This window comes from Rhinatrema bivittatum, chromosome 19 (assembly GCF_901001135.1).
Source record: "Rhinatrema bivittatum chromosome 19, aRhiBiv1.1, whole genome shotgun sequence".
NCBI lineage: Eukaryota > Metazoa > Chordata > Amphibia > Gymnophiona > Rhinatrematidae > Rhinatrema > Rhinatrema bivittatum.
Genome location: NC_042633.1, coordinates 37,523,823 through 37,530,726, shown reverse-complemented (window position 1 = coordinate 37,530,726; position 6,904 = coordinate 37,523,823).

The following is a 6,904-nucleotide window of genomic DNA, read 5'->3' as shown; positions in this document are numbered from 1 at the left end:
CAAAGCAGAAGCTTTTATTCTTCTGGGGTTATCCCCCCGCCATGATAAAAAAAAAAAAAAAAGATGAATCACAGGAATCAAAAGCAGAGACGAGCAAGCCCGGCCAACGTGAATACACTTTTACGTTTCTTCTTCCTCTCTTTCTGATTTATCTGATTTTTTTGTATTCTGCTTTTTCTTCATCCGGGTCTGACTCAGCTCTCCTGGGTTGCCCTCTAGCCACTCTTCAGATAAACCCCAAGCAATACTCCCCCCCCCCCCTCGCCCATGGCGCCCTCCTTCTTCCCCGCACGCTCAGCCTCGGTCGCCGGCGGCTCCCATGATAAGAATGCGGTCGGCGGTTCCTCCCAGGTGCTGAGGGGCACAGGCCATAGAAGTCGGGGGACCGCATCCCGCCCGCCAGAACTGGTACATAAATAATGGACGCATACAGATAGGCCAGGAAATAGTGGGGGAGTTGGGTATAAATGTGACTTGGACCACCAGAAGGAGACTTATCCCCTTGCCTTCAGGAAAAAAAAAAGATGACAGCGCTGGACCGTTAAACGGCGCCGGAACACCGGGCGCCCGCCCTCAGGGAGGCCACCCACCACCACCATCGGGCAACCCTGCAGCACCCGCAGCCATGAGAAAAAAAAAAGAAAAACAAAGTAAGAATTCACCTAGAACTGAAAAGGGAAGGGCCATGTAAGATCCCCGATCGGGAGACCCGCCTCCCCGACATCACTGATGACAGCGCTGGACCGTTAAACGGCGCCAGAACGCCGTGCGTCGCACGCCAAAGGGGCGCGCCAAAGGGGCACCCCCCTTTGTGCAATCTGTAGTGCTAGTTCTAGTTAATATCTTTGTAATCGGAGGTCTCTCATGTGTGTTTAATATGCATCCTGTTATACTTTTTGCTTAATTGTTAAATGTATTGCAAGTTGAACCTTGTAAACCGTTATGATGGCTTTACCGAATGATGGTATATAAAACTCAACAAATAAATAAATAAAAGATTAAACATCCCTGACTGGCCCCCACCTCTAACTTTTTTTTTTTTGGACGCTCTTAAAGACTCTTTTGAGCCACTGCCACCACATCATAGCACAAACCGTGTTGGATATAGACGCTACTTCTTTAACGTCTATCTGTGCAACTGTTGCTGTCGGCTGCAGTTTTGACCTCCAGCCACTAGGGGCAGGGCTGCAGCCTGTTATTTTTCAAGGCAGAGCGTACGATAGGGGAGGCCAACTCCGGTCCCCGAGAGCCACAAACAGGCCTGGTTTTTGGGATATCCACAATGAATATGTATGAGATAGATTTGCATAGTTGGCCACCCTTGGTGTGCGAGGTTGGGGGTTTCCAGGTATGGAGGCCATGGCATGCCATGAAAGAGGGGGGGGGGGGGGGGTGGGTTACCTTTGCATGGCGAGGCCGATCAGGGAGGGAGTTATGTGAAAAAGCCTCGGGATGGCTTAACCACCTTCCCCTGACTGAGCAGTACCCTCCAGGCAGATTAACCCTTTGACGCGATGAAGGATAACTGGAGATAGCCTTGCCCTTTCACTTTGCTGCTAGCGCCCGGAGGTCGTTTATATGTAAAAGAAGTAATAAAATTTCAGGTTGTCCTAATGAGTGTTCACTCCTCCCCTCTCTGTCCTCTTATCTCCCCTTTCTGATTCATTGATATTTGATTTCTTCCCCCTGATCTGCCTCTGGAAGAGGTGCAATGCCGTGTAGCACTATAGAAATGTTAACTGGTTAGAGCAGCAGTCTGAGACGCGGGGGGGGGGGGGGGGGTCCACAGAAATGCCTATGGAACCCGAACGCGATCCCGATTGGATCTCGCACGAAAGGCAGAATATAAAGAGTGAAATATTCTCTCCTCCCCGTCTCCCTCCCACTTTCTCGCCCCCTCCCCTGGAGGCGCACCTCTCCAGTCGGGTTTTCAGGACTGCCACAATGAGTATGCATGAGATGGACTGGCATGCTTTGGAGACCCAGTGCACGCAGATCTCTCCTATGCGTATTCACCCTGGCAATGCTGAAACCTCCCGACTGGATAGGACTAGGAAACGCCACTTTCTGGGATTTGTTTAAATCTCCTTCCTGTGGGCCTCTCTCCTTGTTTCGATCATTTGGAACAGTGATTTTGTTTTGTTTTTCTTTAAATAAGATTAGTTTGGAGGAAAGAGCATTTCACGTCTGAGCACAGACTGGTGGTGCAGCCGTGGGCGACAGGAAGGGCCTCGGTGCGGTGGGGGAGAAGAAGCACAGCGATGCGCTTGGTGGAGCGAGGAAGGAATCTCAGCTGGCCGCCCTGCCAGTAACAGATTAAAAGATGGGGGGGGGGGGGGGGAGTTAGAGAAGGGGCAGTTAGCCAGGCTGCTGCTTAGAGGGAAGTCATACAGGGTCTGATTCTGGATAAAGGCAAGCAGTATTTACAGGTTATATAGATGGGGGGCAGGGGAACCGCTGAGGGCCCAGGACCATCCTCTGGGCCCTGCCTGCTTGAGACAGACCGTGTCAGGTGCCCGACTAGGCTTGCCCCCCCTGGGGTTGTTCTAGTTCTGCCTTTACCTGTTTGCAGGCAGGGATGTGTAGCTCCGGTTGGCCCCTTGAGTCCCCGCATGCAGTCACTTAAAACCAGGACTGGATTACCTTGCCCCTTATGACCGCATCAGGAAGGGGGTTGTCAAAAATCCAGGACGGGCCTAATTTCCCTCCTGGAGCTGAGTCACTTAAGCAGCTCCGAAGGAGAGTTGCCAACTAGGCACATAGGCTCGTTGGGTTGCCTTTTAACATTCAGATTTGGATGCGGTATGATCCTGCCTAGAGGCCTTACCGGCTAGCACTGTACATTCCACTGGACATGACCCACCTGCCCTGCTAAGGTGGGAAGGGGGTGGTAACAAGCCAGAAATAGGTTTACTAAATTGAAGACTATACCTTTAACATGAACAATAAATCCCCTTCTTTCAGTATTTGGTTTGTGGTTCAGAGGAGGAACCGTGATGAGAGGCGCCTCACCGCTGCTGCGTGAAACCAGCTTGCAGAGTGATGGCGCCATCTCTGAGGGCAGCCGTGCCAAATAGGTCTTGCTAGGAGTGCCAGCCCATCCTCTCCACACACTCCAACTCTTCTCATTTGTCACAGCATTATGATTGTCGCCTTAGGCTGGGAGATGGGGTTTTGGGGTAGGGGAGGCGAGGGATCCTCGGCTCCGTTCCCCCACGCAGAACTTGCCCCTCGTTGGAGGGTCATCAGCTGCTAGTGAAGGAGCACTCAGAGTCCTTGTGGGTGGAGCCAAGAGCCGGCCTTCCTGTACCAACCCATGGTAGACGTGGAAATATCGGAGAAGTAGCCTGCATAGATGCCAGGAAGGGCAGCTTTGTCCATTTCTTCCATGATCCACCTTTCACCACGGGAAAGCTCCTTGCTTATCCAAGTCGTCTAATGGTGGTAACCTTCTGAAGGAAGGTCCAATTTAGAAAAAGCTATTTGCCACTCTGGAATGGTCAAGGCTCAGATATAGTATCAGATATAGTATCTATCTATATGCTGGCAGGAACGTAGGGAAATTTCAAACATTGTTTGAGTTAAAACTAGCTTTCTGGGGTCTCTTTCCTTCCTAAGGCAATGAAAGATGAAGGTAAAGTGATGCTGCAGAAGCTAGAAACACAGAACATAGCGGCAGCGAAAGAGCATACATTCCTTCCCCTCGCTGACCCTTGGTGCTTTCCTGAAGTCTGACACTGCCCTCACCAACTCCACCTCCAGCGGGAGGCCACGCTCAGAGAGAGGATGCTGGGCGCTCATGTTCGTATGTGCGTGTAAAGATTCTATGGCCTTGGGTGTGATCTAAGTCTCCCCCCCGTTTTCATCCTCATCCTGACTCCGCACTCGAGTCTCCTTTCCATTGAAAATACACTGGTGCTAGGCATTGATTCCCTTGGAGATGTTCAAGAGTCCATATCATATCTCCTCTTTTGCTCCAACGTTAAGATTTAGATCAAGTCTGTCCCCATACGGTTTATGATGAAGACCATTGACTATTTTAGCAGCTGCCCCCCGGCCCAGTTCTGTCCAGGTTTATATCCTTTTCAAGGTGCAGTCTCCAGCATTCTGCACAATACTCTTTCATACAATGCATCTTTCATACGACCTCTGTTTATTGACTTTAATATGACATTTGGACTTTGCCTTTGACAGTTAATGACTCATATGTAATTCTTGAACATTAATATCATATGGTTATTATAGTTAATGAAGTTAGCATATTACCATTGAACCCGTTTTTCTTTACTGTAAAGGTTGTAGTGGTTAAATGTTCTACTGTTTAAACTGTTATATGTAAAGCCTGTTGCTAATTTGTTTCACTGTAAACCGAGGTGATGTATAATTATACGTACCGCGGTATAAAAGAATCAATCAATCAATCAATCAATCAATAAATAAATAAATAAACCCTTTTAGAGAAACGATATCGCCTCCTTGTGCCTGCTGGCTAGTCCTCTCAATCGGCCTGCAAATATCCTGCTGGCCTTTGCCATTGCCTTTACCATAATTATTATTGAAAGCCTTTACGGAGGTCAACCAATTATTGTCCCCACAAAATAGTGCTGTTTTTGAGACACCAGTCATTGTTTGTAGGATTATTTGATGTGTAAAGTCTGCATATTATTTGTTGGGTTTTGATGCAAGCTTTTATGCTTTTAGGCTGCAGCCCACCCAGAAAAGTTTGTGACATAAAAATTTCTCTTCAATAACTAAAATACATTAGAATAGCGAGTTGTCTATCTTACAATCATCAGATATGATCTTCCTTACACTGTACAGGTCTCATCGGTATTTGCAATCCCAATGCAGGACCTTGCATTATTTTAGCATAAAATCTTAGGTGCCAAACTCTAGCCCATTCCTCAAATATCATTAAATCCCTTCTATGTTTTCCACACTTTCCAGGATGTCTTCTCTGTTACAGATTTGGGGATCACCAGCCACAACCCATTTTTCCAATAGTTCATCTGCAATCCCATTAATGAAGAGAACTGATGACTACTGTGGCACACCACTGGTAATGCCCTTTTCCTCAGGGTGCCCACTGTCATCCCCCCCTCCAATCAGTGTTTAAGAACTAGTCAGTCACTTTAGGGCCAATACCCAGGGTGCTCAGTATGTTTATAAGTCACCGATGAAGAACAGTACCAAGAAATCCAAGAACACCCGATCTGCTGCTCTGTTCAGTCTAATTCTCTGAGCACCCAGTCAAAGAAACTGATGCAATTCATCCAAGACCTACCCCTCTGCTAAAAACCACGCTGCCTGAAGTCCAGAAACTGCACTATCTTCTGTTTTAGCAGCCACCCCATTAACTTACTTGCCACCGAGGTCAGGCAAACCAGGCTGCGGTTCTGAGCCTCCTCCTTACTTCCACACTCTTGGGAAAAGGAAGCAGATGGGCCTGGAAGCATTAAAGAACCAGCCCCCATTGCTTTATCTACCTTCAGTTTTGCTTCACTCCTCATCGACAGAGTTGGGGCATTTTTCTGCGGTCCAAGTCCTGGCGCTTCCGCAGAGAACACTGAGCAGTTTAAATAACTGATTCACATCTACCCGTCCTAGACCTCTCATGATCTTAAAGACCTCTATCATATCCCCCCTCAGCCGTCTCTTCTCCAAGCTGAACAGCCCTAACCTCTTTAGTCTTTCCTCATAGGGAAGTTGTTCCATTCCCCTTATTTTGGTTGCCCTTCTCTGTACCATCTCTATTGCAATTATATCTTTTTTGAGATGCGGCGACCAGAATTGGACACAGTATTCAAGGTGTGGTCTCACCATGGAGCAATACAGAGGCATTACGACATTTTCTGTTTTATTCACCATTCCCTTCCTAATAATTCCTAACATTCTGTTTGCTTTTTTGACTGCCACAGCACACTGAGCCGACGATTTCAATGTGTTGTCCACTATGACGCCTATAGATCTTTTTCCTGGGTGGTAGCACCTAATATGGAACCTAACATCGTGTAACTACAGCAAGGGTTATTTTTCATCTGCCATTTGATGCCCAATCTTCGTCTCGCAAGGTCCTCGTGTAATGTATCACAATTCGCTTGTGACTGAATAATTTTGTATCATCTGTAAATTTGATAACCTCATTAATCATTAATGAAGGGCATACAACGCAACAGCAAATCGGTTCATGAAGATGAACAAGGATAAGACCCCCCCAAACTCCTTTTTGAATTGAGTGCAAAGCTGTCATCTCTGTATAATTATTATTTTATGTATATTTTATGCTGTACATCACCTAGGTTTTTTTTTAGGAAATTAATACATTTAAATAAAATATAAAATAAATAAATAAAAAGCTATTGCCCAATGGTCAAATAAAAATCGGCCATCACTCTATAGGACAAGGGGCCTAACTGCAAAAGTGTTACATGATATCCCTGTGCCTAACCGGCAGAGAACAATCCTTTGGCCACTGGCCATGCACCCTCAGGGGTCAGCCGTTTGCTGCTATTGATTGCTATCTCAAGGCTGCTGTGTTAAGTTTCATGCTTCTGAACGATTTTCACACCTTCACAGCCCACGGAGGATGAGGGCTGTGTGAAAATCTAGTGCTAGTAAGCACCTCAGCAGACCTTGCTTTCTAAAACCGGGCAGCTTTTTAGCTGTTAGTGCTTTTTGCAGCACAGCATCGAATTTTAAACCAAAATGGGTGTTTGCCGGTTGGAAAATGAAGAGCTGGGTACTTGTCCAATATTCTAGCAAGCTTCAGCTGTAAAGGGGTAGGTATTTTGTTTTGGGTTTTTTTTAAGGGAGGCCTTAATATTTTAATCCAGGCCTTTGCAATTTTCATGCAAGTTTTTATTGTATTTTTCTTGGGATTTCCTCTCTCTTTATTATAACAAAA